The following is a 14484-nucleotide window of genomic DNA, read 5'->3' on the forward strand; positions in this document are numbered from 1 at the left end:
CGCACACACCACTTTCATACAAGACAATGTGGGTGAAGTGTCTTGCCTGAGAACACAATGACAGTTTGTTGTGACTGGCGCCCCCCTGTGGCACCTGATTGTCCCAGTGGTCTCCATCCAAGTACTATTAATTAATTAATTAATCATTGCATTTATATGGCACCTTTCAAGATACCCAAAGCGCTTTACAGTTCATTATTCATTCACTCCACTCGCAGTGGTGGTAAACTACTACTGTAGCCACAGCTGCCCTGGGGCAGACTGATGGAAGCGAGGCTGCCAATCTGCCCCATCGGTCCCTCTGACCACCACCATCACTCACGCACACACCACTTTCATACTAGGCAATGTGGGTGAAGTGTCTTGCCTAAGGACACAACAACAGTTTTTTTGCGACTGGCGCCCCACTGTGGCTCCTGATTGTCCCAGTGATCTCCATCCAAGTACTAACCAGTAGAGATGCGCGGATGGCAGTTACAGCCACGGGTCGGACGGATGACATGATGAAAAATAATATTTTAATTAAATTCGGGTGATGGTTTCACTACTGAATTAAAAAATTCTGAACTCGGAGCAAGTGGGAGGAGACCGAGCGGATGGTGGGCAGGTGTGGTTTTGAAAATTGGTCAAAAACTGTGGTTGCAAATGGATAGCGGGCAGATGATGAGTTTTGCGATGCGGTTACGGATGAAAAAGTAGCCCATCCGCGCACCTCTACTAACCAGGTCCAGCCTTGCTGAGCTTCTGAGATCTGACGGGATCGTTCTTTGACAAGCCGGTATGGTCACGGTACTGGTAGAGGACACATCCAAGTTTGTAGATAGGACACGTTTATGAAATTTACAACCACAGTCTTAAAATTCCCCTAACCCAGTGCTCTATATTAAAAATAATAATTTATAAATATTGTTTCTGTACCAGTTATAACACAAAATTGCATTACATTAATTATAACACACATAACTACCCCTACTGCTACTACTGCTACTGCTGCTGCTACTACTACTACTACTGCTACCACTACTACCGCTGCTGCTGCTACTATTGCTGAGATTCATACCATCATATTTTTTATAAGAATATTAATGCATTTGTTTAATGCAGTGGCTTTCCAGATGCTCAAAGTCTCTGTATAACTGTGGCACTGTTTATTCACTCTACACTTGCATTGTAGCCACAGTTTCCCTGGGGCAGACTGACAGAAGTGAGGCTGCCAGTCTGCACCATCAGCCCCTCCCACCACCATTCACACACCAGTTTATTATGACTCAATGCAGGTGAAGTGTCTTGCCTGAGGACACAGCAACAGTTTTTTACCACTGACGCCCCATTATAAATATATCAGTAGTAGAAGTAGAAGTATGTTTCACAAAACGGTGAACCAGCTTGACTTTGCTTTATATTTGATGCAGATAGCACTTCGGTTTCATTCTAACACCAAGAGCTGCCAAGAGCAAAACAAACGTTACTTAATACTTAATAAACTAGAAAAGTCAGCTACAGCTCTTTTAAATACCAAATAAGAGGGGAGTGGGGAGTGTGGAGGTTTACCCGTGGAACAAGCCCGTAACTGCTTTCGACTCTAAAGCTAAGAGTTTGGATGAGTTAAACCTGTATCGATTGGCTGCTCTGTGATTGTTCTGTCTCCTCACGGTGTATTGTAGCGTCTTTGCTGTTAGAGGCCGTGGCCCTGGTTTGAACAGTGACGCACGGAGATCCAATATTGTGGTTTTGGACCGTCAGCTTTGTGGACAGACACATACTCATTCATTTGACCTTCTCATTACAGCCCACGTCTCCGGAGACAGTAACAGATCTGCGCCGTGACCTTTACCCCTCAACTCATTATCGTAACACTTCGCCACTGTTTTACATACGTGTACTTTAGTTTATCTGAAGAATACTGAAAGCTGCAGTGAGTGTTTCCCCACCAACCAGGGGTTACTCAGTTCAGACCTTTTGATGTGACTGCCACTCATATCAGTCTAGTATTGCATGACTAGTTGAGACAGGAATGACATTTGACCAGGCTGCTGTTGGTAATAAACTTGTACTGGTGTGCGGGAGTGTGTAGGACTCATCTGGAGCCCGCGGGCACTGCACGGCACATCACAAACACACACACACATTGCAGGTTAAAATTCTTAAAACATCCTACCTGTCCATCTGTCTACCTCCTTAAAGTTGTTCCTCCATCAAACACAAACCTACACAAAAACTATGTCAACCCAAAACATGCTACAGGTCTCCAGAACAGTTGTTAGTCAAGGTCAGTTAAATACAATCAATCAATGAACCTGTCCAGGGACGACAGGTGGAAATCAGCACTGATGCTACAACCTGATGTACAATGCATCTCTCCTGTCAAGGTTAATGTGAAAACTGTGCGCTGTCCCTGTCTCAAATAAATAAATAAATAAATAAATTGTTTGTGCTTTGTTTCTGCTGTTTTGTGCTGCAAAAAGTTTAGTTTGTGTGATTATGGTTCTTAAGATATTTGCAGTTTTATTTTCAGACAATGGCGTTATCCAGCCCCTCAAAATGTTAAAAAGCCTCAAAACAGGCAGAAAATTATATGAAACGTTTAAATTTTGTTTGTGCTGTTTTGTGCTGTGACAGTTTTATTAATTATTATTTTTGCAGAAATGATATGATTATATATACATTTCCGCTCATACGACAGCAGCAGCTTCAGCAAAACTAGCAAAAGTAGTGAAGATAAACGATCTCAGGCTGTGGGAAAGTCTGTATTATGATATAAAATATGCATCAAAAGTAAGTTACTACTACTAAGACTGATACTTTTCCACAGCCTGAGATTGTTTATCTAAACTAGTTTTGTGGAAAATTTATAATTTAAAAAAATGTACTCACACAAATGAAAACAGTCACAGCACAAAACAGCACAAACGAAATGCAAACGTTTCATATACTTTTCAGCCTGTTTTTAGGCTATTTAATGTTTTTTGTGGCTGGATGATGACATCAGCTGAAAATAAAACTGCTAATATTTGAAGAACCATAATCACACAAAACAGCAGAAACGAAGCACACACAATTGACACTGTTTTGGGCCGTTTTAGAGCATTTTTAAGTTTCCTGGAGGCTGGCTGACCCCAGTTTGACCTATAAAAGAATCATTAATATCTCCAAATTTAAAGCAGCACAAACAAAACTTTTTGCAGCACAAAACGATACAAATGGCGCACAAATGATTGACTTAGTTATTGTGTAGGTTTGCATATGATGGAGGGGGGGGGTCATCTGTCTCACGTTAACGCGCCACTCCTTGCCTTTTCGCACTTTCGCTCCTCCCCATGTACAGCACTCACAGGCTCCCTCCTCAAGCGCACTGATGAGAAGGGCAAGGTTAAACTAACCTAAATTTATGCTACAGTGTCTGCACAGAGCAGACCTACAGCACAGAGCAGACCTACAGTACAGACAGCAGACCTACAGCACACAGCAGACCTACAGCACAGAGCAGACCTACAGCACAGAGCAGACCTACAGTACAGAGCAGACCTAGAGCACACAGCAGACCTACAGCACAGAGCAGACCTACAGCACACAGCAGACCTACAGTACAGAGCAGACCTAGAGCACACAGCAGACCTACGGCACACAGCAGACCTACGGCACACAGCAGACCTAGACAGCAGACCTACAGCACACCTACGGCACAGAGCAGACCTACAGCACAGAGCAGACCTAGAGCACACAGCAGACCTACGGCACACAGCAGACCTACGGCACACAGCAGACCTACGGCACACAGCAGACCTACGGCACAGAGCAGACCTACGGCACAGCAGACCTACAGCAGCAGACCTACAGCACAGAGCAGACCTACAGCACACAGCAGACCTACGGCACACAGCAGACCTACGGCACACAGCAGACCTACGACACAGCAGGCACCACAGCACTACGAGCACACAGCAGACCTACGGCACACAGCAGACCTACAGCACACAGCAGACCTACAGCACAGAGCAGACCTACAGCACAGAGCAGACCTAGAGCACACAGCAGACCTACGCACACAGCAGCAGCACACAGCACAGCAGACCTACGGCACACAGCAGACCTACGGCACACAGCAGACCTACGGCACACAGCAGACCTACGGCACAGAGCAGACCTACAGCACAGAGCAGACCTACGGCACACAGCAGACCTACGGCACACAGCAGACCTACGGCACACAGCAGACCTACGGCACACAGCAGACCTACGGCACACAGCAGACCTACGGCACACAGCAGACCTACATCACACAGCAGACCTACGGCGACATGTGGCTGAAGTTTGCCTAATAAAACTGTGCATCCAGTCCATCTGTGTTTTGTGTTTGGTAATTGCGCAGAGGCTCAATATCACTGCAAAACCAGTAAGATAATGTAACTCCAGTTAGGAAAACATGTTTAAAAACTTTCTTCACTTTGAAGCAGTTTTCTGTAAAGTGCCAGTGGAAGATGGCTTAAAGAAGGGGTTCTCAAACTGCAGGTGAACAGGACCAAAAATGAAATTTAGAGATATTATTTTGAAACTTCTCCTGTAGTTTACCAGTCAGGCTGGTGCCACCTAGTCCCTCCACTCAATGTCATTTCTCTCCAGCGACTAGGTCAGGAATCAGAATACACTAGATGGTTTGCAAGAACCCTGGAAGTTGTAGACCACGCTCCGGCCAATCAGAGAAGAGCTGTGAAGCCATGACGTCAAACTCAAGCGCCTGTCTGGGTCCCTTTTGTGGTACAGCACAACAGTAAACAAAGCGGTCAAGACGTATGTAGACGAAGACAGATATTCTGTGTTGGCAACGATTCCCAAGCTCGAGGATTTAAAGCCAGAACAAAGAGAATGTTTGGTGAATTTTGCCCTTCTTCCTATGGGATTTGGCACATTACATGACCACAGAGCAGTGATTGGTTAATTAAAAAAATACCCGCCTACCATCGAGTGAATGAATCCTAATGCCGCGAAGTCAGACGGTTTCCACAAAGTGAAACCGTCTGATGAATCAGGCTAGTAGTTTACTTCCATAAATGTAAGAAAAAGTGCTTTACAGTTTTTTTTTTTTATCATGCAATGTTTTCTTTAAAAAAAAAAAAAAGCATTTTATGTGTAAAAACTGCCAAAATTGACCATTTTGGGGACATTTAAATGAACAGATACAAGAAAAAAAAGCCAGAGTTAAATGTGTTGCCTCTTTTTGTTGACATATAAGATAATAAAAATATACATAGGGGAGTCTGGGATCTTATTTATTATTTAGACTTTGATTTAGACAAACTTTATTGATCCACAAGGGAAATTATTTGGACACAGTAGCTCACACATCACAATAAAATATAATAACAAAGAGTAAAACTATATATATAAATGGTAATGATATAAAAATTCTAAATAAGTAGCAAAAAAGAAAGCAAGAGACAGTTGTCAAAGAAGGCATAATTAAAAAAAATATATATATAAAATAAATAAAAAATATAAATAAATAAATAAAATAGAAAAATAAGTAATAAAAATCTTTGAGTAAAATAACTGAACAGTTGTGTAAAAATTCAAATGTTGTCTTTTTTTTTTTTCTTTTTTTTTTTGGATTTAAAGCTTTAATAAATCAGCCTTGGAATTGGATACAAAAAAAAATTAAGAAAGTTAAGGAAAAAAATTACAAATCAAATGACAGTACTTGCTTGTTCTGTCTTCACACATTTTTATTATCAACCTTAATAATAAAAGCTTTACGTGCAGGTCTGACTCTTACTTCTAATGGCTTCATACATTACTTTTACGTGACTGTGAGTAAAAATAATGCAAAAATAGATTACCAATGAAGCAGCTGCTCATATTACCCTCATCTTATAATGGCGTGTCTGTGGTGGACGTATGAATCTGGCTAACGTTTCAGATCCATAGCAGGGTCAATAATGGTTGAGTTGTTCCGGCTCCTGGCTCGGTGCGCACAGTTAGCAGTGAAGCAGCACTGACCCAGCTTCAAGTGGAACATGGACTTTGTATAGATTAACCGAGGCAAGGAGTAACACACATCGATTTGAAATTAATCATGCAGACAGCTCCTCTCTGTACACAAAGACACAAGGTATTATTATTATTAATAGTAGTAGTAGTGGTTGTGGTTGTAGTAGTAGTAGCAGTAGTAGCAATAGTAGTAACAGCAGCAGCAGCAGCAGCAGCAGCAGCAGCAGTAGTAGTAGTAGTAGTAGTAGTAGTAGTAGTAGTAGAAGCAGCAGCAGCCGTACTAGTAGTAGTACTAGTAATAGTAGTAGTAGTAGTAGTAGTAGTAGTAGCAGTAGCAGCAGCAGTACTAGTAGTCATTGTAGTCATAGTAGCACTATTAGTAGTAGTAGTAGTAGTAGTAGTAGTAGTAGTAGTAGTAGTAGTAGTAGTAGTAGTAACAGCAGCAGTACTAGTAGTAGTACTAGTAGTAGTAGTAGAGGTAGTAGTAGTAGTAGTAGTAGTAACAGCAGCAGTACTAGTAGTAGTACTAGTAGTCATTGTAGCAGCAGTAGTAGTACTACTAGTAGTAGAAATAGTAGTAGTAGCATCTGCACTATTACTACTAGTAGTCGTACTAGTAGTAGTAGTAGTAATAGTAGTAGTAGTAGTAGTAGTAGCAGTAGCAGCAGCAGCAGCAGTACTAGTAGTCATTGTAGTCGTAGTAGCACTATTAGTAGTAGTAGTAGTAGTAAGTAGTAGTCGTAGTAGTAGTAGTAACAGCAGCAGTACTAGTAGTAGTATTAGTAGTCATTGTAGCAGCAGTAGTAGTACTACTAGTAGTAGAAATAGTAGTAGTAGCATCTGCACTATTACTACTAGTAGTCGTACTAGTAGTAGCAGTAGTAGTAGTAGTAGTAGTAGTAGTATCAGCAGCAGCAGTAGAAGTAGTAGTAGTAGCAGCAGTTGTACTGTTGTCTTATACCACAAAATGGACCCAGACAGGAGCTTGAGTTTGACGTCATGGCTTCACAGCTCTTTGCTGATTGGCCAGTGCGCGGTCTACAACTTCTGGGGTTCTTGCAAACCGTCTAGTGTATTCCGATTCCTGACCTAGTCGCTGGACAGAAATTTTATTGAGTAGAAGCACTAGGTGGTGCCAGCCTGGCTACATATTTGGAAATCTGAGCACGAATACCAAAGAGCCAATGAGCCCTTTGCCCCACTGGAGGAGACAATTTGTGCCCATGCAGGGGGGTCAGTGCCTATCAGTGAGTAGCACTGTTGTTTTATTCAGAGATATCTGTGTTGGCCAAGCTTACACCACTATTAGCCCATAGCTTTGTCACGAGGCCTACTTTGAGAGTCAGCTGCGGGGTCCGAGTGTGTCAGAACTTAGGCAGCACTCTGCAAAAAGGACGTCTAATGTATCCTGTGTAGCCTTGTGTCCTTAATCTTCCATGTATCTGTGTTATCTGCTTGTTATCTCATTGGCGTATCGACTGGCAGGTTCGTGTCGTGGTGGGCCTCCCTTCTTTGAGTCTCTCTTCGTTCCCTCCTGTGGTCCAACAGTCTGCTGCTGCTGTGGTCAGTGTGTGAGTGAGCAGTCAGTGTCAGCCCTGTGCTTGAACTGCCCCTGGCTAAACTGGACCAAGCTGAAGCTCTTGGGTGTTTTTGAGTCATTTCTCTGCTTACTGTGTCTTTAAAATTGTGTTGCAAAGAATGTAACTTAAACGGGGGGTGTTAAGCAAAGTTTTCTACCATGTTATAAGGTTGTTCTCTCAGCAGAAACATGCCTGAAGGATTTAGATGTCATCCACGCATGTTTGTATATTTTTGCGATCTCTCTCAGGCCCTGTTCAAATCATCTTTTTGTTAAGATTTGTAAGATTTTGTCCAAGGCTCTGCCCACAAGCCTATGTCACCCATGCCCCCACAAGCAACTCTCCATAAATACACAAAAACATGATACAAAACTGTACATCGCAACTTGACAAATCTGATGCGATGTGCAGTAGTTTTATTAGGGGATCCTGTTTGGGGATGATAGTGCTCTGAAGGGGGAGTGACTGAATAGGGAGAGAAATGGGAAGAGACAGTCAGGGTGTCAACAATGAGTGCGTATACATGCACATCAATAACCCGGTTATTAGCCATATCCCGGTTATGTCAGTATTCGGGTTACTGCGTTTACATGCGCACTGAGAAACTGGGATACTCATATCCACATATACATGATCAAATGGAGTATCCCGGTTTCTTGACATAATCTTACAAATGCGCAGGCGCAAAAATTTACTTAAATCAATTTCATAAACCAGGAAAAATACAAACCGTGAGCTCCTTTAGCATAAGAAGCTAAGGAGCTACAAGATCTCCCACAATCCACTGTGCAGATTCTTCATTAAAATCTTCTGCATAAATAAACTCAACTTTACAACATATAAACCATAAACACTATAGAGCTACATCAGCCCGTTTGATCAAATAATTCAGCTCTGATCACAGTTGTTTACATTTTACAGAAACGAAACTTAAGACCGTTTGGCTAATTAGCATAAACTGTTAGCGGCGATAAAAACAACTCGCTCCTTGCGCCGCTGATGCGATCAGTTTCTTTTGGACTAAATGACACGACTCTGTGGATTATGTGTGTTATTTCTGTGACAGAAGAGGTGCTGATGATGGTAAGTGTGTTCCGTGCATATAGAGTATAGGAGATAGTTCATGTTTTAGCTTTTCAGCGATCACACGAGTGCAGGTCGTACGAGTGCAGATTGTACGTGTGCAGGTTTAGCGCAGCTCTTTATTTTACAGTCATTTCACTCGTTTGGTCACTTTATTTATGTTGGTCAATTTATTTATGTCACTACTATTGTGGTGAAAGGCTGGAAAGTGTCTTTTGGACGCATGCGCACTCAACTTTATGTTGCAGTAACCGGGGTACTGCGTATACATGCCACAAGTATCCCGGTTACTATCGGAATAAACCAGCTACAGTAACCCGGTTTCTAATAACCGGGATACTGCCATAACTGGGATACTGCGTATACATGCACCATCAAGAAACCGGGATACTCAAAAAACCCGATCATAACCGGGTTACTGATGTGCATGTATATGCACTCAGTGAAAAAAATTACACTTTTAAAACTAAAGTTGTTTTCAGTGAATATTACATTTTCAAAACCAGACTTCTACTTTATGTTCTCTTTGTCCTAACTTGTGTTAATGAATCTGTGTCTCCTGAAGTTTTATTTTTCAGGTCTCTGTGGTGTTAGTTATGTTTAGTTTTTTTTTTTTTGGTTATTATTCTCCAGCCCATCCACGCGCTCACACAAACTCTGTCCAGTGTGTTCTTCTACAGAGTCTTCAGAGGCCTCTCACTGGGGAGACGAGCACTTAGCCACTGCACTGACAATCAATCCAGTTGTGTTTAACCTTTAAGTGGACCCCCCCTCCCCACCCCCAGTCCTGCTCCTCTCTGTCCACACTCACATGACTCCATTACTCTTCCCTGACACCACCAATCGTTCATTACTTTTGTACAGAGGCACAGCGGCTCAACTCTCCTGCAGCGACACAGTCTCATGTTCAAGACCCAGAATGTTGGTGTTAATATGCACGTCTGACTACTCCTCACGTTTCAAATGGCTTCTTTCAGGTACACTGATTTCTTAGCCTGATTCATCATCTGGTTTCACTTTGTGGAAAGCGGCTGACCACTCAGCTTTAGGATTCATTCGCTTGATGATAGGCAGGTACTTTTTTTTTACCTCCGTCAAGGAAGTTATGTTTTTGCCGGCGTTTGTCTGTTTGTCTGTTTGTTTGTTTGTTTGTTTGTCTTTTAGCAACATAACTCAAAAAGCTATGGACCGATTTTGATGAAATTTTCAGGATTTGTTGGAAATGTGAAAAGGAAGAACTGATTTCATTTTGGGGGTGATCCGGAAGAAATCCTGGATTCTGGATCACTTTGAAATTTTAGTTAACATTGTGGTAAATGGGGCCAAAAATTTTGTTTCTCAATATCTCGGTTAATTATTGACCAAATCCCATGAAATTTGACTCAGGGATGGACAATGGGATCCTCTTTCATATTCCAAAGGCTGATCCGGATCTGATCCAGAAGACTGATTTTATCGCAATTTATATAAAAAATGGGGGTAGTCCTTGGCGGAGGTCTGCGCTCTCTGACTGCTTTTCTAGTTTTATTTATATAGTCGCTGCTATTTGGTCATGACGTATGTAATATGTAAGGAAGAAGGACAATAACGTCTTTCCCCTTGATAAAATTCACCAAACAATCTCTCTGTTCTGGCTCTAAATCCTCGATCTCAGGAATTGTTGCCAACACTGAATGTCTGTCTTCGTCTACATCCATCTCTGTTATGCTGTACCACAAAAGGGACCCAGACAGGCGCTTGAGTTTCACATCATGGCTTCACAGCTCTTCGCTGATTGGCTGATGTGCGGTCTACAACGTCTGGGGTTCTTGCAAACCTTCTAGTGTATTCCGATAGTAGTTCCGATTCCTGACCTAGTCCTCCAGCTAGGTCCTTCTGAACAAGATCCTGGCCCAAGATCTGGAGATGAACCCTGGGTGCTGCACTTTGGTCGGTCACAAATGAAAATAGTGGCATGATTATAAAAGCCACTTTCTGCACTGTGGCTTATTTCCTGTGGGGTTTACAGTAATCACATGGCAAAAAGTTGCCAGGTCGGCTACCTAAGAAAACAGAAACATAAGCTAACTTTATTCTCAAGGTGATAAAACAATACATTAGAAAAATGGGTTACGTGTGCTTTTGTGGAGTGAATGGACCAGTGCAGTATTCCCACATGCTCCTCTGTCTCTGTTCTCTTTCACTGAATGTGTGCAGTGTGCAAATGTTTGAAAATACAACATTTAGGTATAATATGCTCCCATGTACAGGCTGTTGAATTAAAAGTTCTTACTAAATGTAATGACTTTCTGTCCCATGATGCATTTCAGTGTTCAGATATGACATGTAATATGTGAACGCAACAAGTAAAATGAGACAGAAATGTGTTACAGTCTATCAGCAAAACAGACACAACATTTGTGTGAATAAATCGACATTAACATTGTGATAAGTCCAGTCAGTATTAGTATTGAATGTATTTACACTTTAACATGACCTAAAACAGATACATAAAGTGTACGCAGCTGTCCTGGTGGATATGTGGGCTCTTTATAGACAGGGTAATGTGATGCCTAGAATGTTCCACCGTATGGCATTAAATATGTCCACTGAAAGCAGCATAATTCAATAAATATGTTTAGTTTTTTTTTTTTTTTTTTTTTTTTTTGTTAATGTACCAAATTGAAGTAAAAAAAAAGTAACATTTTATAATAACTACACCTTACTTAGCCTTAATAAAGCATGAACAAAGACTTAATTAATAATGATTAACGTTTAATAAATGCTTAATAAAGCATAATTCGAAAAATTCATTTAGAAAAGCTCTCAGAAAGACTTAACTAACAGATAACAGCTGCCTGAATTATCATTGCATTACATTATACGTAAATCATTCTCTCATAGTTTACTAATGATTAATAAATGTTCAAATGATTAGTCCATAATTAAGAGTAATTAAGTATGAAATACTTACTCTGAGTAAGTAGTACTATACTATGAGTAACTATTTACAGCACAGGCAAATTAAGTGCAAGTGTGAATTAAGGTAGTAATTAAGTAGTTACTAAGCGTGAATCATTATTAATTAAGTCTTTGTTGATTATTAATTAAGTCTTTGTTCATGCTTTATTAAGGCTAAATAAGATGTAGTTATTATAAAGTGTTACCAAAAAAATAAAAAATAAAAATTTAACCATATTTATTTTGGATTTATTGAATTATGCTGCTTTCCGTGGACTTAGTAACAGTTGGAAATTCACAGACAGAAACATATTAACATGTTTTATAAGTTTTGCTTTTGACAGTCTGAGGTTCCCCTACTGCTGTTGCTCCCTGCCTTGAGTCGCTCCCCCTTCAGAGCACTATCACAACACAATCAGTGTGCATTCCACTAATGAAACTACAGCACGTCACATCAGGTTTGAGAAGTTGCCGTGTTCAGTTTGGTATTGTGTTTTGTTGAATCGTCGTGTGGGAGCGTGAGGCGGAGAATAGGGCCCAGGAGAGACCTCTAAAATACTCAGACATGCCTGGATGACATCTTAAACCTCTTCAGCCATGCTTCCGATGTCTTTTTCCGACATCCCGCCACACGGACAGATCCCCACCCCGACATTCTGTCAACTCTCCTTTCTGACATCCTTTATATTGACATTCTGACAACCTACTCATAGTTTGGAGCATCTCCTTTTTTACCTTATATACACCACATGGTCTTCTCGTGTACCAGAACTAAAACCAGGTCTAAACCAGAACTGAAACTAGGACTAAACCAGAACTAAACAAGGACTAAAATCAGGACTAAAACCAGGAATAAACCAGGACTAAAACCAGAACTAAAACCAGGACCAAACCAGAACCAAACAAAGACTAAAATCAGGACTAAACCAGAACTAAACAAGGATTAAAGCAGGACTAAAAGCAGAACTAAACCAGGACTAAAATCAGGACTAAACAGAACTAAAACAAGGATTAAAACCAGGACTAAAAGCAGAACTAAACCAGGACTAAAATCAGGACTAAAACCAGGTCTAAACAGGTCTAAATGAAGACAAAAATCAGGACTAAACCAAACTTAAACCAGGTTTAAACCAGGACTAAATCAGGACTAAAATTAAGACTAAAATCAAGACTAAAACCAGGTCAAAGCCAAGTCTAAACCAGGTCTAAAATCAGGACTAAAACCAGGTCTAAACCAGGTCTAAACCAGGACTAAAACAAGACTAAAATCAAGACTAAAACCAGGACAAAACCAGGTCTAAATCAGGACTAAACCAGGACTAAACCAGGACTAAACCAGGACTAAATCAGGACTAAACCAGGATTAATCCAGGACTAAACCAGGACTAAACCAGGATTTAACCAGGACTAAACCAGGACTAAATCAGGACTAAACGAGGACTAAATCAGGACTAAACCAGGACTAATCCAGGACTAAACCAGGACTAACCCAGGACTAAATCAGGACTAAACCAGGTCTAAACAGGTGTAAACCAGGATTTAACCAGGCCTAAACCATGCTACGCGCACGGATTCTCCAGTCCGTGAAAATATTATCTCAAAAAGAGCGCCGCTGTAACTTCATAATGACCTTGTGTTTCGGAATGGCGGAATGTTGGAAAAAAAAAAAAAAAAGCTGAAGTGCCGCCGGAAAAGTTTGCACCTTTAAGAAAACTCACGACATTTGGATTGCTCGTGAAAGCACTTTGAACCCAGACTCCGTAAGTCCACACTAAAGCAGTTAAAGTTTGTGAGGAGCTGTAGCTGTAAAGCCGGGTGCATTCACCGGTGTCTCCCCTCACGGCCCTTTGGCTGATCGAGGCGTCGCAAAGGTTACGCGAGATGGACTGTCCTCATAAAACACCCATTTCATCTGCAGTCCATCTGGAGCACATCTGGGGTTCTAAACAAGAACTAAAATCAGGACTAAAACCAGGTCTAAACAAGGATTAAAATCAAGACTAAACCAGGTCTAAACCAGGTTCTAAACAAGGACTAAAATCAGGACTAAAACCAGGTCTAAATCAGGTCTAAACCAGGTCTAAACAAGGACTCAAATCAAGACTAAAACCAGGTCTAAACTTGGACTAAACCAGGTTTAAACAAGGACTAAAATCAGGACTCAAACCAGGTCTAAACAAGGATTAAAATCAAGACTAAACCAGGTCTAAACCAGGTTCTAAACAAGAACTAAAATCAGGACTAAAATCAGGTCTAAATCTGGTCTAAACCAGGTCTAAACAAGGACTCAAATCAAGACTAAAACCAGGTCTAAACTTGGACTAAACCAGGTTTAAACAAGGACTAAAATCAGGACTAAAACCAGGTCTAAACAAGGATTAAAATCAAGACTAAACCAGGTCTAAACCAGGTTCTAAACAAGAACTAAAATCAGGACTAAAACCAGGTCTAAATCAGGTCTAAACCAGGTCTAAACAAGGACTCAAATCAAGACTAAAACCAGGTCTAAACTTGGACTAAACCAGGTTTAAACAAGGACTAAAATCAGGACTCAAACCAGGTCTAAACCAGGTCTAAACAAGGACTAAAATCAAGATTAAAACCAGGTCTAAACCAGGTCTAAACAAGGACTAAAATCAAGACTAAACCAGGTCTAAACAAGGACTAAAATCAAGACTAAACCAGGTCTAAACCAGGTCTAAACAAGGACTAAAATCAAGATTAAAACCAGGTCTAAACCAGGTCTAAACAAGGACTAAAATCAAGACTAAACCAGGTCTAAACCAGGTCTAAACAAGGACTAAAATCAAGACTAAAACCAGGTCTAAACTTGGACTAAACCAGGTCTAAACAAGGACTAAAATCAGGACTCAAACCAGGTCTAAACCAGGTCTAA

Source organism: Boleophthalmus pectinirostris, unplaced genomic scaffold, assembly GCF_026225935.1.
Source record: "Boleophthalmus pectinirostris isolate CB_2022bp ecotype Guang Dong unplaced genomic scaffold, ASM2622593v1 HiC_scaffold_23, whole genome shotgun sequence".
Taxonomy (NCBI): domain Eukaryota; kingdom Metazoa; phylum Chordata; class Actinopteri; order Gobiiformes; family Gobiidae; genus Boleophthalmus; species Boleophthalmus pectinirostris.